General features: G+C 40.5%; 1 long non-coding RNA gene across 2 annotated transcripts in view; it reads left to right on the top strand.

The window, feature by feature from the left end:
• Window positions 1-19,421, top strand: part of LOC309807246 — a 115,791-nt gene that overhangs the window by 52,389 nt on the left and 43,981 nt on the right. For both annotated transcript variants that reach the window (XR_014294537.1, XR_014294538.1), the window contains exon 2: window positions 12,325-12,451. This is a non-coding gene — a long non-coding RNA (uncharacterized lncRNA). The remainder of the gene's footprint in view (window positions 1-12,324; window positions 12,452-19,421) is intronic.

The raw sequence follows: 19,421 nt of genomic DNA, 5'->3' as shown, positions 1-19,421 counted from the left end.
CTTAGTAAACCAACTGCTTATGAGCTCATTGGGCTTTTTAAAATTTACTATCTGCACTTCATAGAGACACAAGTGTTTTGCTTTTGTAGGACACTCAGCAGTCAAAGTAGTCTTTTAAAAAGCACAAATCAGATGCTATTATCGCACTGCTTCTGACCTCTAAAGGCTGTCTATTGTAAAGAGGTTAAATTTTCAGCTACTTAGCCAGGCTCACAGGGACCATGGGCTCTGGTCACTTACTACATCTTTCCCTGACCTTCATGGGGTTCGAGGCACAGTTGTCTTTTTCAGTCCCTCAGATGCAACAAGCTCTACTTCTTGCTCTCCCGGCTTTAGATTGGCTAATCCTTCTACCCAGACCAATTTCCCTCTGATCATTAAGGTCTCGGTTCAAACGCCACCACTACTATCTTGACCAAAGAGACCTGCCTCCTCACTGCCTCTCCGTCCCATTGTCCAGTCGTATTTCTGTCGCTGTACAAAATTTATTTACATGTTTACTCTGTCTTCCTCCACCACTGGACATTTGCTTAAGAGCAAGGACTTTGTAATTTTTTGCTCACCGCTGAATCTTCCAAGGCTTGCAGCAGACACTGGCACATAGAAGGTGTGTAGGAAATGTGTGTCTAATAAATGAATAAATATGTGAATGAAAAAAAACTGAAACACTAACACAAGAATATTCTCCTTTCAAAAGAATAATGAAAAATAATTTCATTCAATAAGAGTCCTTCTTAGTTACTGATACATGACTTAGTAGTTCCCAATGAATTTAAAATGTTCCATTATTTTCTGATACTTCACAAGTCATTAATTAAATGTTGCTCACATTTAAGGCCAATCTGTGAGACATTGTTAACTTGTCTACTCTAAAGTTCCAGCATTAACTCAGGCGGGGCTTCACCAAGTACTGATCCTGTGACCTTGGCCTCTCATTGCCTCAGTTTTCTCATTTGTAACATGGGTATAATAATAGGCTTATTTCATAGGCCTATGAGGAAACCCTCATATATGTGTGTGTGTGTGTGTGTCTATATATATGTGTTTAAACGGTGTCTTAGGATAGTGTCTGGCACGTGATAAGCATCACAGAGTGTTGACTGCTGCTACTAGAACCGTTATTATGAGAACTACCTGTTGAGAATAATCCTTCATATACTGGTTTATTCCACTGGAGATAAAGGAAATGAATAGAATGTTAGAAAGCAGATGAAACACAGAAAGCCAATAAAATATACCAAGACAGAAGTTGATGAGAGTGTAAAAGCATAGAAGAAAAAAATGGTTTTTGTGTTTCTTATTCTTTTTCTTTTTTAAAGAAGGAAAGAGCCTAGAAATAGGACAAAAACTATTCATTGGCTATACTGACATGGGGATCGCTGGTGACCTGCATAAGTAAAATTTCAGGACAGTGGGCAGTGAGATTACGGTGAGAGAAGTCAGATGGGTGGAAATTATAGAGTAAATGGGACGTGAGGAAATGGAAACAATATATGAAGATAACAATTTTGAAAAGTTCAGACATGAATTGGCTAAAGAAGATATGCAGGGATTAGGGGAGGAGGGAGGCTTTCATGTTACACGTATAGTTTTTAACATTTTAAGGTGGAGTTACTAGTCTAGAATGAGGTTGAACTTTGGCAAGAATCCTTCCTAAGGAGTAGATGGGCTGTAGAAGATGCAGGGCTGTGAAGTACTTGAGAAGATGAGGGAGAATGAAATGCTCTCTGTAGTGCACACGGCCTTGTAACTTTAACTCCTGTAGTAAAAGGGAATACAAAGGTCAACGCAAATGCTAAAGAATTAATGGATTTGGCAGTGGACTATTTACTGACCTCTGTGTTCTTAATGAGCTATGAAGCACCTCACCGGCTCAGAGTGAAGGAAGTAGAGAGGATGGAGGTTAAGTAAAGCTTCTAAGAAAATAGTCCTTAAGGAGAATTAGAAAGAGCTTACTGTAAGTCAGAGCAATATTTCCAGTCTTGAAAATCCATTTGAAGCTGGTGATTATTAATTTATTGGAATACCAATTTGCCCTGCCACATGATTTTTCTCCAGCTACCTGGATATAAGTTACACAGAGGCAGAAGAGAGTGAGAGATAACAATGGAGGGAAAATACAATTAGTATTTTTTTTTGACCTTTTTCCACTTCCCCGCTCCAACTCTGGGGAGCCTTCACGGACATGGCTGCCCTCCCAGCCTCCAGCAGCACTCTGTTATCAAAGAATTCAAAGAAATGGAACATAGGTTTCCAACTTATTAATTTAGCAAAATCAAAAATTATATATAATGTCTTCCGTTGGCAAAGATTTTTGCAATATAATTTGGTTCCATCTTTTGACAAGTAATTTGGCAATGTCTAGCAAGATAAAAATGTTAATAGCTTTTTACACATTAATTCTAGTTCTGGAAGCTTATGCCAATAAATAATTTATACTCCAGAAAATTATTATATAAAGATGCTCATTGTCATGTCATTTGTAATAACAAAAAATTGGAAACACCTTTAATTGTTAACAATAGGAAAACAGTATAGGAAATATCCACTTAGTAGAAAGTTACACAGTTACTATATTATAATTACAAGATGATGGAGCAAAATAGAATAATGCTTAATAAAGAAAGAATGAAGAAAGTTGACCTACAGTTGTGTCTTCCTTATGACAGTAATTATGTAAACATATAAATATTTATTAAAACTTAAAACCAAAATAAAGTTTTAAAAGCTCTGTACCAGTAATGGGGATTTTATGTTTGTTTCAAAATATTTTTTAACATAACTCTTATAATTTTGTTTTTTCTACTCCTTTTCTTAAGAATTTCTGATTATTACCTCATTTTTCATTCCATAGTTTCAAATAAAGTGAGCAATTTTATCATCAGAGAAGATTAGACTTATTTGACAGTTCATAATTCCAAGTTATTTGGTATACAAAGACCATATACACTTGTAGGTGCTTTCAAAATAATATTTCGAGAATTTTTTTTTTTGCTTAGTCTTTCCTAGTATGGAGATTCAGCAAACTACCTAAAATTGCTAGCCATTCTTTTTTCATTTTTCTCATTTTATTCGTTTATCTTGCCCTTCACAGAAATGATAACAAATGAGTCTGCAGTTGCATCTGCCAATTTCTTAAATCCTCTATTATCCACATTATGAAATCATACTTATATGAATGCTTCCAGTATTTTCAGAGCTCTTTAGTTATTATACTTGAGCATTCTGTATGAAGTATCTTATGTAAGTGTAAAATTTAGACTCAACTTCTGGAAGCTTTTGATTTCTTAGTTCAAAAGTGAGAGATCCTTAGTTCAGCCATATGATTAACAATTACTTGTATAGTAAGAAGCTCCTAAATTATTGTTTTATGGATACCTGGCAGTTTTCTTGCCATTTCTCAGAGGTTCTCTATTAAACACATTCTCTCTCTTTCTCTCTCTCTCTCTTTCTCTCTCTCTATCTCTCTCTCTCACACACACATTGTGATTAAAAGCACAGACTTTGGCATTATGAAGTCTAAGGTTCAATTTCCAGTTCTGTAGTTTCTGGGCCACTTCACTTTAGGCAAGTAACCTAATGTCTCTGAACCTTGTTATTTTCATCTGTAAAATGGAGATTACAATTATATCAGACAATCATCAGAACATCCGTAATGATTCTAGAGTTTCAGTGTCAGGTACAAGCAGGCACTCAGTAAATGGCTAGTGCTTTTATTACTTTATTATTATTTAGGTCTTGGTTTTCCTTGAGTCTGTGAGTCCCCATAATGAAATGTAATTTCCAGTAGATTGAGTAATACCTATTTTCACCAAAAATTTTAACTGAGTTCATTACTTTCTGTGCAACCCAGATTACTTTTCTGCCTTTTTTTCTGTGCCGTCTGTAGGTGTTCAATAGATTTATTTAATAAATGTATGAATGCATGAACGCGTAGATGAATTTTTAAATGCTTCTTTTTGCGAAGGTAGAACAAATGTGACACCGTAAAACAGATAAGAAAATAGTCCATGGAAAAAATGACAAAGTCACATATGTGCCCAGGGCCAGCCTAAGGAGAATTGCTTTTTTTTTTTTTTTTAAGGAAAAATGTGTTGAATAGCGTATTTTAATTATTTTTAAAAGTTAAGTACAGGGGGCTTCCCTGGTTGCGCAGTGATTGAGAGTCCGCCCGCCGATGCAGGGGAAACGGGTTCGTGCTCCGGTCCGGGAAGATCCCACATGCCGCAGAGCGGCTGGGCCCGTGAGCCATGGCCGCTGAGCCTGCGCGTCCGGAGCCTGTGCTCCGCAACGGGAGAGGCCGCAGCAGTGAGAGGCCCGTGTACCGCAAAAAAAAAAAAAAAAGTTAAGTACAGGCAGGGACTTCCCTGGCGGTCCAGTGGTTAAGACTTCACCTTCCAATGCAGGGGGTGTGGGTTCAATCCCTAGTCGGGGAGCTATGGTCCCACATGCCTCACAGCCAAGAAACCAAAACATAAAACAGAAGCAGTATTGTAACAAATTCAATAAAGACTTTAAAAAGTGGTCCACATCCAAAAAAAAAAAAAGTTAAGTACAAAAATTTGCTGATGATTTACATATTTAGCACCAATAAAATAATGTGAGATTAGCTGTACTAAAACAGAATGTTGAGCTACATTCACATTAAGTGACATTATATAGTCTAAATTTATGGAAAACTTCTGAAATGGCTGATAAAAAGTAAGATGGTGAGTGACCTTTGAGCAGAAAAAGACAGAAAGAGAAATGGCCTTTTCTACATTCTATTGTGCCTCTAAGTAAAATGCTTGGTAATCTAGCTACAAAGCTATATGTCATTTGGCTTTAGGCACCTACTGTGATTTACCTTGTGAGGATCAGATTTTGCCATGGAGAGGATTTGTAAAAGTATCACACATTCCAGTACCATTGGCAACCACAGCTACCAAAAACTCCAATTTAAATTGATGAACCTAATGTCAGATGATAGTGTCATTTCCTTGTGGGTGTCTTGGGAAAAGATGGGTAAGAAATGTATAAAAGTGAATACTTTATTGACTGAAATAACAATTCATCATTTTGAAAACATAAAATACATTAAAGTTGTTATAGCATCAGGCATTAATATTCCACTGTACTTTAGACATCGCCTACGATCAATGTTTTCTGCCCTTTGAAACAGAATCTTGCTTGTGGTATGCATTAATCATATAAAAGATTAAACACTGAAAAGAAATTCAGCCTTTAAGGACAATTTGCTTTGATTTATTCAGTGGGTTCTTCCAAAAAGTTAATACAAGAATTATTGCTTGTTGAATTGGAGTTACAAATTCTTTCAGAGTTACTTAGTATTTTCTGTAATATCAGTATCAAGGAAGGTAAAGCAAATTTACATATTCATTAGGAAATACAGGCACATAATCATAAAACAAGAAAACACAGCGTTTTTATAGACTTTATTTTTTAGAAGTGTTTTAATTTCACAGAAAAATTGAGAAGATAGTATGAAGTGTTTCCATATACACTAGACCCATTTCCCTCTATGATGATCCACTTACATTAGTATGTTACATTGTTACAATCAGTTAACAAATATTGATACATTATCATTTACTATAGTCCATACATTAGTCCAGTTCCTTAGTTTTTACCTAATGTCCTTTTTCTATTCCAGGATTTCATCCAAAACATCACATTACATTTAGTTGCCATGTTTCCTTAGGCTCCTCTTGGGTTTGATAGCTTCTCAGATTTTCCTTGGATGACCTTGACAATTTTGAGTAGTTAGGGTTTTGTAGGATGCCCACTACTAGAATTTGTTTGATGCATTTTTCATGATAATATTGGGATTATGTGTTTTGGGGAGGAAGACCACAGAGTAGAAGGGTTATTTTGTCAGATCACATCAAGTGTACAAAGTATGAATATGCATTATGAATGCTGAGGTCGACTTGGATCACCAGGCTGAGGTAGTGTTTTTCAGGTTTCTCCATCGTAAGATAACTGTCTTCCCTTTTTCATACTGTACTTTTTTGGAAGGAAGTCAATATGCTCAGCCCACAACTAAGGAATAGGGAGTTATGCTTAAGATGGAGTACTACATAAACTATTTGGAATTCCTTTGCACGGGAGATTTATCCATTCTCCTGCATTTATGTATCCAATTATTTATTTATATCAGAAGAACTCATGGATTTTTATTTTATACTGTGGGTTATAATCTAATTCTACTTTAGTTACTTTATTCCTCAAATTGCTCTAGTCCTGACCCTTGTGAACTCTTTTCAGTTGGCTCTTGTGCCACTCTGAGGTATCCCCATCCTGTATTTTTTTTTTTGGAACTTCCTTACTTTCTGACACTATAAGATGGTCTTGTATATAAATCTTGTATATTTACTGCCCTAGTCCTAGAATCAGCTATTTCTTCAAAGATAACTAGGTCTTTTTAGTGGAGAACGGTATTAGACAGCAGGATCTGGGTGTGGGGTGTGCTAATTGCTGCTCGGATGTCATTGCTTCTAGATCTTCACAGCTGACAGAGCAAAGAGATAATATGTGTGTACATTACCCATGTATACGCACATATCTATAAGTATCTCTCTACATAGCCATGTGTATTAAGGTAATATGAAGCAATATTAAGCTAAACATGAATGTATATTGATGTTTCCAACTTTAATCTGTTACCACATAGATCATCTTAGCCTCATCTCTTGCTTATCTTTAAATTTCAACTCCAGCAAAACACTTGGCTTTTAGAAGTATGAAAAGCAAATTGTAGCAACTTTGGGAAGCCACATCATCTAGTAGAATAATTCTTAAAGGGCAAGGTGTATATCATCAAATTTTAATTTACAGTCAGCAGTACTTTTTAACATCAAAAGGCCTCCAGACCTCTGCTTCCAAGAAGATGAAGTAGCCCATTTCTCCCAGGTTCTCCCACTTAAAACTAAAACCCTGAACATAACAACAAACAAACATAGGAAGACGCTGAAAGGTGGAAATGAGAAGGCAGACTTAACTAGGGACTTTGGGACTTGAGGAATAACATGGTGATGAGTCCCCTGTGTTTCCTGTTGCTTCCCATACATCCTGGAGAGGGTATTACAGGCACCCCCAATCAATAACCACCAACAGAACAACAGACAAAAAAGCTTCAGAAAAAAACACAAAACCCTGTTCCCCCTAGCCAAAGTATGAGGAAAGGGGTTGCTAAAGACAGAAGACCATTTGGGCAATAATATACACACTACTCGAGCCAAGTGCCAGTGGAATATACACACTACTCGAGCCAAGTGCCAGTGGAATATTGCACCCATCCCCTATGTCCTGTCGTTTCAGTTGGGCCAAGGTAGGATTTGATCTTCCACACCACCCCACTCCTGCCCTCCAGAAGAGGCAGCGCTCTGATTCCTCACCAGGGTTGTTTCAGTGTGGTCCAGTGGTGAGCTGAGCCTCCACCCCTTTCCATTAGCAAACAGACTTTAAAAGGTGGTGCCTGGGCTTCCCTGGTGGCGCAGTGGTTGAGAATCTGCATGCCAATGCAGAGGACACAGGTTCGAGCCCTGGTCTGGGAAGATCCCACATGCCGCGGAGCAGCTGGGCCCGTGAGCCACAGCTACTGAGCCTGCGCTCCGCAACAAGAGAGGCCGCAACAGTGAGAGGCCCGCACACCACGATGAACAGTGGCACCCGCTCGCCACAACTAGAGAAAGCCCTTGCACAGAAAGGAAGACCCAACACAGCCAAATAAATAAATAAATTTACTTATTAAAAAAAAAAAAAAAAGTGGTGCCTGACAGGCTTGTTAACACTGGGCTGCCCTCACACAGTCGTGGGGTCCAATGGTGGGACTTAGCGTCCATCTCTCCCGGACATCAATAAGAATAGGATGTTACAGGTTGGCGGGAGTAGGCACCCCACTAACCCCCGACACATGGTGTCAGTGAGACCCACTGGGGTGCTGAATCCCCAGAACCACCCTGAGGCAACAAGACAGAATGAGACGGCACGAGCAGGGCGAGTCGTCAGTTCTCTTCCTCTCACCCTGGCGTCAGTGGGGCCAGCAGGGAGCTGACCCTCTACCCACACCCGGCGTCAACAAGAAGGAATGAAGTGGGAGGAAGGAGAGCAAACACTTCGCTTCTCCCCTCCCCTGTGTCAAGAAATCTACTGGGGAGATGAACTTCCACTCCTACTAAAAGGCAACACAATGATATTAATGTTCCCACTTTTGGGGGAAGGTGTCAGAGGGGCCAATAGGATAGCTGAACTTCTACTTGATCTGTCTGCAGTGAGACAATGTAAGTGCCCACTTTTGCTGGGGTATTGTCAGTAGGGCCCAATGGAAATCTGTACGTAACCCCCCAGTCCTCATACTACGCCTCAAATAGGATGACTTCCTTCTAAAAAGTAATAATAAAATTAAATGGGTTACAGAGTCATATAATAACTCACAATGTTTAGAATACAATGGAAAAATACTCATGACACCAAGAACCAGGAAATCACAGAATAAATGAGAAAAGACAATAAACATACACCAACACTGAGATAAAACATCCATTGAAATGATCAGACAAGGATTTTAAATAAGCTGTCACATAAATGCTTCAATTAGCAATTATGTGTTCCTTGACAGAAATGGGAAAAATAGAAAATGTAAACAAAGAACTAGAAGCTATAACAATAAAAACAAATGAGAACAGTAGAACTGAAAAAATACAACAATCAAAAAACATTGCTCAAGAATAGAGTGGAGGGCTTCCCTGGTGGCGCTGTGGTTGAGAGTCTGCCTGCGGATGCAGGGGACACGGGTTCGTGCCCCGGTCCGGGAGGATCCCACATGCCGCGGAGCGGCTGGGCTTGTGAGCCATGGCCGCTGAGCCTGCGTGTCCGGAGCCTGTGCTCCGCAATGGGAGAGGCCACAACAGTGAGAGGCCTGCGTACCGCAAAAAAAAAAAAAAAAAAAAGAATAGAGTGGAGATTACAAAGCATAGAATCATGAACTTAGAAGAGATCAATACAATGTACCAAATGTACAGAGAAAAATAGACTGAGGGGTAAAGATGGGAGAAAGAACAGGATCTCAAGAACCTGTGAACAGTAACAAAAGCACTAACATTCATGTCATCAAAGTTCCAGAATGAAAAAAGAGAGCAAGTAGGACTGACAAAGTATTCAAAGAAATCATGGCTAAAAAGTTCCCAATTTTTTAGAAGACATAAACACAAATTCAAGAATCTGAACAAACCCAAAGAGGAAAAACGCAAAGATATCCTTGCCAAGACGTGTCATAACTAAACTTCTGAAAAGTAGAGACAAAAAAAATCTCGAAAGTGGACAGGAAGAAACGATGCATTACTTATTGAGAAACACCAATTCCAATGACAGCATATTTCTTGTCTAAAACTCTGGAGTCAGAAGCATTGACGTAACATTTTTCAAGTGCTAAAAGAAAAGAACTCTCGGCCACAAATTCACACTTTTTATCTCCACTTTCTTGTTTGACTTACATTAATGGACTACTAACTCATGTTTCTATATCCGAGACTGCCATCACCCTTCTCCAAAAATCTAGTCACAGTATTTCCAGAGTGATCTTTCTGAAAATGAAACAAATTTTTCTTATAAAAATGCCTGATTGTGTTATGAAACTTTTCTCTCTTCTAAGTTACCAGTTAAAATCCTTCAATGGATTCCCATCTTTCTTGGAGTAAAATCTCACATCCCAACTCTCTTTGTCCTTTTGGGCTGCTGTAAGATTATACTGCAGGTTGGGTGGCTCATAAACAACAGGAATTTTTTTCTCACAGTTCTGGAGGCTGCAAGTTCAAGAATAGGGTGCCAGTATGGTCAGATGAGGGCCCTCTTCTGAGTCACAGACTTCTCATTGTAACCTCACATGGCAGAAGAGCTTAGGGAGCTCTGTGGGGTCTCTTTTATAAGAGCACTAATACCTTTATCATTTCCCAAAGGCCCCACCTACTACTACTATGACCTCCGGAAATTAAGATTTCAACGTATAAATTTGGAGGGGAACACAAAGACTAGACCATAGCACTTAGTATACATACATGGACCATTCATGGTCTGGCTTCTACCACCCTCTCCATTGTCTTCTTTTCTTACACTCCAGTGAGCATTTCTTTCTTTTTTTTTTTTTTGCGGTACGCGGGCCTCTCCCTGTTGTGGCCTCTCCCGTTGCGGAGCACAGGCTCCGGACGCGCAGGCTCAGCGGCCGTGGCTCACGGGCCCAGCCGCTCCGCGGCATGTGGGATCTTCCCGGACTGGGGCACGAACCCGTGTCCCCAGCGTCGGCAGGCGGACTCTCAACCGCTTCGCCATCAGGGAAGCCCCAGTGACATTTCTTATACTGATTATGAATGGAACTCCTTTCTGGACTGATCCTTAACCATTCATTTTCTGGCAAACATGAATTTATCTTCTCTTTTCCTCAAAAATTCACCCTTCCTTCATGTTACATATCCATTTCAATTGCCTTCTACAGGAAGCCCTACTGATATCCCCCATATACTACTGTCCACAGCATGAATTAAGGTCTTACCGTGTCTTCCTATATCACTCTGTAATAATTTTTACGGTAACTATGGATTTTCTTATTTGAGTGTCACAATACATTGACTTCTAGGTGGCACGATAATGATTTTAGTAACAGTAACACTGGTGCCTACTTTAACCCACGGCATACTTTAGGTGTTCAATAAATGTTTGTTGAATGAGTGAATGAATGAATGAATGGATGGTCAGTTTGAAATCTTAATCATGTTACTTTTCAAAAATCTGTTAAAAAGATACCCACAGTTTTCCAGAAGATTAGGGACTTAGGATCTTCAACTTGATTTAATAGAGGAAATTTTTACTCATACATCATGCTTAAATACCTCAAAGTAAAACCATTAACCCAGGAATTTAAGGTTACCCATTTGGACTTGCAAGCCAATAATTATTATCTCCTGCCCCGACTGTATTAGATGGTTTCAATGCTCCACTCATATCTCCCCAGCACTCATCATTCCAGTATATGCTGATAGACTCATGCTACCACCTGCAATTATCCACCTTAGGGCAGGCCAGAAATGTACAGGAGTTAATATATCTGGGTGTAGCTTTCAACCAAGGACAGAGGGGACTGGAAGATAAGTACTTCAAGTTTCTCACCAATTCTTGGGATAACTCTGAGACATGTTCTATAGAGTTTCACAGAACTCCCCTGAAGTACTGGCAGCAGTTTCCTGCAGGAGTAATTTATTCAGTAATGCACCTCTGTTGGCTTCCTTCCGTGCCTCCATTCTCAATTCCCACTCCACTTCTGAGTCTTCTGGAAGCACCTCCCAGATGAACAGTTTGCATTCAAATTATTGCCTCAGGTTCTGCTTCTAGGGGAATTCAATTTATAGCCTCCTAACAATCCAGTGCTCCTTACAGAGCCATCACTGGTACAAGTACCAAGGCATGGCACATTATGTATCACCCCTCCTAAATCCTAATATTTTTAAACAGATAGGAAAGAGCACGACCTTGAAGAGAAAAATCATTTATATGAGAATAGCCAATGGATAAAGGGAAGGAGAGACAGTGCCATTTGTTTTCCATTAATGATAGTGTGAAATTTATGGGCAGATGGTCTAACAGGTGTGACTATAATTTGAGGAGCCTGCTCCCTTGGTTACAGAAGACTGCTATTGTTATTATTATGGAAGCACAACCTCATGACTTTATTGCTTCACTTGATGTAGCCTTTTCCTTTACCCTTAAATCTTTCTACATCACTGAATTGCAGCCAATAGATTTATTTTCTCCCTATGGCTCCATCACAAAAAAAAGACACACATGTGCACACACACACAGAGTTTTGTGTATGCCAGTGCTAGAAAAGACAAGCTCATGGTGCATGTATGCAATGAATATTGTACATTACAGGTCTCTTTGAAATAGTCTTCTGCAGGTTCCTATGTTTATTTTATGAATAATTAACTTTAGTAAAGTTAATTTCCTGAAGATCTTGATGAAGACTGAAGAAAGGAAGTAAATTTTAAAGAAAAAGACTTAGAAACTTGCCCTTTTTGCCCTTTCTTTGTGTCTTAATGAACAAAGGATAACTGGGACTTCTTTGAAGTCTTTGCTTGAGTTGAAGACACAAAATGCAACCTGTACTCTTATCATAATATGTTCAGTTTATGAGTACACAAACTTATAAACTGTGAATTTCCCTCAAGTTATTATACCATTTAGAAGATGTTTGCTGGGACGTTTACTTAAAACCAAACAATTGAGGTCTATATGTCCAAATAATTTCCTTCTCTCTTTCTGTCTCCATTTCAGTTTCCTGAGTTTCTGGGAAGGCCTGGTTTCCCCAAAGGAACGATTTCTGGTAGAAGTCTGAAGGTCTGACCCAAGAAAAATAATCCAGTATAGCCAATGAATTGAGGACAAGAAGTTTTCCAATCAGGTAGGAACATTTAATCTCATACATTGCAATCACCTTAAGTAAGGTGTGCTGATAGCTGCATATGATTTAACTTCTTGGAAAAAGATGCATATATAACCTGCCCCACAAGGAAGCTGTTCTCAATTCCCTTAGTGGTTGTGGTGTTTATCAGAGAGTGCCTTGGGGGAAGATGAATACAATAACAGTATGATGCTTTTCTTTTCATTTTTAGCTCATTGTTGCCAAGTACCCTTGGTGACCTTGGTGCCTGTGGTTTAATCCCAGGAGGTTAGACATGTGGAACAGCACATTAACCCTTTGTAGTATTTTCTCCCAAGACAAATCATTTTTATAGGTTGTCTCCATGGTCTTCTAGTTGCTTATCAAACTTAAGCATCAAGTCTTCTAAGTGAGCAATAGCCCCTGTGAGTGTGAGGAAATCAGCTTGGTTCTTATTGGGGCACATCTTGGTCTTGGCACAAAGTGAGTTCACATAGGGAGTTAGAAGGAGGAGAATGGGGCACGCGAAAGGGGAGTTCTGTGTTCTCATTTACCTATGCATGTTGAAACTCCACTAACAGTTTTATTTTCATTAGCAATTTGTGATAAAAACTTAGGGTAGGGCTTCCCTGGTGGCGCAGTGGTTGAGAGTCTGCCTGCCGATGCAGGGGACACGGGTCCGTGCCCCCGTCTGGGAAGATCCCACATACCACGGAGCGGCTGGGCCCATGAGCCATGGCCGCTGAGCCTGCGCGTCCAGAGCCTGTGCTCCGCAACGGGAGAGGCCACAACAGTGAGAGGCCCGCGTAGCGCAAAAAAACCAAAACTTACGGTAAAGGGAATAATGAAGCTGTCCCACTATATGGCACAACAAAAGATAGTAGTGACATCAAAATCAGGGCCTGTCCATCTCATTTGCAGTTATATACTCAGTGTTTAGCATAGCATTTGATCCCTCATCAGTATTCAATAAGAAGATGCGTGTTGAATGACTTAAGGATGAATTAATGAATGAAAAAAGTTAATATGGTAGAAAATGTGTTTTATCCTTGTATTTTCATGTGTTGACTTCTGTATTTCAAGACCCAGCACTGTAACTGACACATAGAATATAAGCAGTAAAATTTGTTGAAAGAATGAATGAGTCCCCACAATTCTAAGAAGAATTTTAAGACCAACACAGACCCCATATCTGCCAAGGTCTATGACAGAAGTATCCAGAGAAGAAAGCCTGATCTCAGCTAGTGGTAGAGCTGACAGAATTTATCTAGTTTTAATAATTTACAGCTCATCCCATTACATGTAGGCATAGTACCTACATGAGCCATACAATTAAATGTTGACTGAAAAAAAATGCACAACCTAAAAGTTGAGAATTATGTTTTATTTGGAGGACATACTGAGGACTTAAGTCAGGAGACAGCCTCTCAGATAGCTCTGAGGGACTGTTCTGAAGAGGTAAGGGAGGGCACAGGATATTTAGGGGTTTTTGCAAAAAAAAAAACAAACCCGGTAGTTGGAACATCAACATCTAGCTCCCCCAAGGTAGACTGCAGTGTGTTACCCTTCCCTCGGCCTACCCTGGGGCACCCTGAAGGGCCTACGGGTCTGAGTGTGGCCCAGCAAGCCCAGGGGAACCGGCGGGTCCTCAGAGTTCTTGTCCTGAAACTGGCGCTGACGCGACGGGGCCACGAGTCTCTAGACACTTACTGCCATTAAACGAATGCAGAACTGCGACTAAGGCCTCAGGGAACCTGCTTCACGCCTACCCTTCTGGATGCCAAATCAAGACCTTACGTTGAGGCTAGGGCCCCCGTTGAGATTCCCCTTAGCTCTAGAGCAGGGCAGGAAGAGCTGCCACCCAGGACCTGGAAGCACCCTCTTTCTTTCGAGAAAACTCTTTTTTTTCTCAGAGCCATGCCTGCAGGGACTAGAAACACGGCAACAACAGTGTTTTTCAGGTTTTTTCTGGCTGCAAGAATGGAGCTTTCAAAATGGGAAAACCAGGCTTTTCGCTATAGACGCCATGTGTAGATTGACACGCAGCCTAAATACGTGTGTTTTCTAACAAGTAAAAGAGACACAAGCTACCCACTGTGCCCTAAACTGAATCAACTTTTTAAAGCAGGGTGTTCTGCGACTAGCGAACGGCCTCAATGAAGGAATGCCTTCGGTCGGCCGAGGGGCCAGTGTATCTTCCAGTATCCGGCAGTGTTACACGAAGAACTGTTCTTTAGTTGAAGTTGCAGTGCAAGCTGAATTTCCCCTTGAGGTATGGTGACCTCAGGTATGAGGGCCGGGGAAGAATTGCCTTCCTCCCCTTTGAAGTCCCAAACCACTACACCCAACATGTTTGTCTTTAGTTGAAAGTGGTATTTAAGGTGAGGATTTCAGCCATTTGGGAGATTTACTGAGTTCTCCTGGGTCTCTTCCATGTATACATATTATTAAATTTTGTTTGATTTTCTCCTGTTAATCTTAATCTGTCTCATGTCAATTTAATTCCTAGACTAACCAGAAAAATCTAGAAGGGTACAGGAAACTTTCTTCCTGCCCAACAGGCATTATAGTGCAGGGCACATTGCCTGCCTTTGAAAGCATCTGAACTTCTACACATTGAGAACCCTCTCCTTTCCATGCCCCTTTACCATAGGCATAAAGATTTCTGTGCACATCGAGGCTGAGAAGAACTCCTGAGTCCATCATTGTTTCTCCAGGCAGTCATGAAGACTGTCAGAGAGGAAGAACTTTTCCTCTGCCCTTCTGTAGGCAAATGGAGCAGGGGGTCCCCAAAGAAAAAGAATCAAATATAACTTTTTGACATAAGAGAAGCCATTTTAAGCCTAAATCATTTGTGATCTCAGCCTGGTCATGATGCTTGCTCTTGAACAGGTCTCAGTAATTAATGATCTTGTGAAATAAAATGGTCCCTTACCATCTGGTTCTATAAGAATGAAGTCACTAGCCACTGTAGTCTCTGACCTTGACAAAAAAGTAATCACTTGATCGAAAAGAGAACTGGAAATTTTTCTTTGAGCCAAATTTGAGGATTATAACCTGGGAAGAGCATCTCAGAAAACTCTGAAAGCTGTTCTGCCCATTAGAAACCCAGGGAGGTGTATAAGTTTTTTTTGAGACCGAGGGCTGTACATCAAATGACATGTTATTGAACGTTTACATAATTCAGATCTAAGTGCCATCCTGCTGGTCATGTAACCCCTTACAAGGTCAAGAAGAAATGTTATCTCTTAAGGAGGGAGTTGTCTTGTTGATGTTAGGAGAATGTTGCTCTTTATGGTTGAGCAAGTGTCCCTGCCTATGGGGGAGGTTTGGTCAATGTATAATGCAGATGCACAATGCACAGTGTGGGGAGAGAGGAGACCAAAGGGCAGAGAAGAATTTATGTTTAAATTTCTCTTGTCTTGCCATAAAATATAAATTTTGTTTCACAACCTTCAACACACCCTGAATGGAATTCAGGACAGAGATCAGGAATGAGGCAGTCTATGCTCTGGGAAAACCCGGCAGAACAGGCCTTCAGATAGTTAGATAGTTTCAGAAGATTTTATGAGCCCAGTTTCTTTTATCTTCTCATATCTAGAAAAGCACTAAAATCATTCATGGAGACATCTGCTCCTTGTGACTAGCAGCCACCATTTTGTGACTAGCAGCAAATTTCTGCCAAAATGTGTCCCTTATTCCATGTGTCCCCCTTCACCAAAATCACATACATGCTGACCTTCCCCCTAACTCTTTCGAGCAGTTCCTCAGAGCTATCTGAGAGGCTGTTTCCTTGGCTATAGTCCTCATTTTGCCCCAAATAAAACTTAACTCACAACTCTCAGTTTGTGCTTTTTTTTTTTCAGTTGACAGTTTAAAACTTTCCCAATTTGGCTGTTCAAGGAGCCACCGTTTTGGGAAAATCCCTGGTGTTCTCCTTACTTGCTGCAAGTAATAAAGCCTTCCTTCTCCTGCCCTTTGGCTTGGTTGTGTCTTTTGGCTCAACAAAAGAAGTGTTTCAGGTAACACTTTTAGCTGGTCTAAGAATTAAATTGACGTGAGACTGATTAACAGGAGAAAATAAAACAAAAGTTTAATAATATGTATATCTAGGAGTCATTTTTGGCCTAAGCCATTTTGCAACGTAAGCCTGGCCAGGATGCTTGCCGTTGAAAGGGTCTCAGTAATTAATGATCTTAAGGGAACAAAATAATGCAGAATCAAAGGACTGTTTTCAGGTAAAAGAAGTAACAATAACAAAGATAATTGTAAAGACTCCCAGTTCTCTTTCAATGGTAAAGATTAGCCTGATCAACTGGGAACATAAGGAATGATGATATTGACCTTTTCTGACCCTCGTGACTTCAGTCCACTAAAGCTTGGACTCTGTGGACCACCCAAACCCCTTCATGAATATGCATATACCCTTAGCTTAAAAATTCCCCAATTTTGCTGTTCAGGAAGACACTGCTTTGGGAAAGACCCCCGGTGTTCTCTTTACTTGCTGCAAGTAACAAATCCTTTCTTCTCCCAATCTTTGTTTATGTTGTGCCTTTCAGCTTGACACCCACCAAGAGGCAAACCCAGGTTTTGGGGTAACATTAGCTCTTTGGCTGGCAATGAAAATGACATAAGGCAGATTAACAAGAGAAAATTAAATTATTATGTGCACATGGGGAATTCACATAAGTATGAAGAATTCCAAAGACAGCAAGACAAGGTGACATATATATATTCTTGACTAAAGAGAAGTGAAACTGAGCAGGACCCTGTGGGGCTCCTGGGCACTAAAGTCTTTCTGTGTCCCCCATTTCTTGTTTGCAGGGACTAGGCTTCAGCCTCCACAACCTTCCCTGAATTCCAAAGGGTAGGGTCAAATAGTTGCTAATCAGGGAAGGGAGGGGCTGCAGAGACAAGGGAGGAACTGCCAAGAAACAATAGTGCAGCTTTGGGACAAGATCCTGGTTCTGCCTCAAGGGAAACATATACCAATAACTGAGCTCTTCTACAGAACTAAAACCCCCAACAAATGGAAGATGTTAACTACTTGATGAAGCATCCTTCATTGTAGAGAGAAGGTCACGGTTTGATAACCTTGAGAAGCATAGAAGCTCATCAGGAGACCACCTGAGGGCAGATTAAAGGATTGCAGGCCCTGAACACACCATAATCCTTATCAGCAACCCTGACTTTGAACCATTGCTATAAAACTCCTCACCAAATCCCCCCAGGTTGGGACACATAGTTTTGAGGGCATTAGCCTGCTGTGTCCCCCTTTGCCTGGCAACACAATAAACCTATTCTTTTCTACTTCACCCAAACTCTGCCCCCGAATTCGATTCCATACCAGTGCACAGAGACCAAATTTCGGCATCAGAAGGAGGTATGGGTCTGAAATTTCAAGGGGAAGTAAGGTAATTCACAGGAAGTTAAAAAGAGTTAATGTTTGGTAAGCAAATGTTTGCTGATCCATCCAAAGACAATGAGACACAGAGAGAATTTTTTTTTTGTGGTACACGTGCCTCTCACTGTTGTGGCCTCTCCCGTTGCGGAGCACAGGCTCCGGACGCACAGGCCCAGCAGCCCTGGCTCATGGGCCCAGCCGCTCCGCGGCACGTGGGATCTTCCCGGACCGGGACACGAACCCGTGTCCCCGGCATCGGCAGGCGGGCTCTCAACCACTGCACCACCAGGGAAGCCCCACAGAGAGGATTTTGATCAAATGGGCTTTTCAATGTTCCTCCTGTTCTACCACACCTAATATTATACCACATTTATCTCTAGTGATAGCTTCTTCCTGGGACAGGCCTCCTGTCTTAAATTATTTTAGGCAATAAGGGGGAATTTCAAAGGCTCTTCCTGAATCTTGGGCCTTGATTGTTTTCAGCTCAAAATAATCCACATGCCATAGTGGCACGTCTTGTGGTGGCCTGCACTTAGACCCATTGGCTCCCACGTGCAAATGAGAACCATGCAATGACTCAGGGAGAGCCCTGAGCACATTGTTCAGATAGACACCAACATGATGCAATTTTTCTTCGGTGTGTTCAGTGAGAGAAAGCAATCCAAGAGGCACTGCCCTTTTACTTTGGGGGAGGTTGAAAGTCCCTTCTTGGAAAGGAAAAATAAGTACTTTTAGAGCATTTAGAAAACCTAAAACCTGTGAGTCAGTTTTTTTAAGTGCAGAGTTAATTTTACCCAAATGTGTTTTCTTAAAACTTGCAACCAGTCCAGATCAGTCTCTTCGAGGGGTGTACCAGCTGTGATATTTGCTGACTTTACGCTGTTCTGAAGTTGAGGACACCTGCCCTCTACTCAGTTAGTGTTTATTTTTATTAACTTTTAAAGCTGTTTTAAGTAGGAGATCTTTTACTGGAGCCTGAGGATTGATAACGTTAACCCCTGTGACACTGCTCTGTTACCTCACATCAACCAAAGAATTGTGCAGGAGCTGATCACATACCCTGTGATTCCCCTCTCTCACCTGGTATTTAAAAATGCTTTCATGAAACCCATCAGGAAAGGGGGTTCAGGGGTTTTGAGCACTAGCTGACCTGAACTCCCTGCCTGGCACCTGCAATAAACGCTGCACTTTCCTTCACCATAACCTGGTGTCAGTAGATTTGCTTTACTGCACGTGGGAGAGCAGACCCACGTTTTTGTCATCAGCATATTTATATATATTATTATATATTGTAGGCAATGGAGATATTTTACTTCTTTCCTATTGTGCTGTTTTATTTTTTAACTGAGTTAACCATGAAAGTCAATTTTTGTTGATAGAGGAGAAAAGGTACAAATTTATGAGCTATAGTTAAAAATTTAAAGCTTTTAAAATGCTTGTTATTTATAATGAGATTTATATAATAGAGAATTAGGAAATAATTCTGTATTTAAATGGTTCGATTGTGATTGTGGAACATGAAATTGGTAGTCCACAGGACATATACTAAATTTTCACCCTTAGTGATACTGTATTTGTACTGTCCAT

This window comes from Mesoplodon mirus (assembly GCF_964341445.2).
Source record: "Mesoplodon mirus genome assembly, chromosome: 7".
In the NCBI taxonomy this organism is placed as follows: Eukaryota; Metazoa; Chordata; class Mammalia; order Artiodactyla; family Ziphiidae; genus Mesoplodon; species Mesoplodon mirus.
This window is presented reverse-complemented; position numbering and strand designations above follow the sequence as displayed.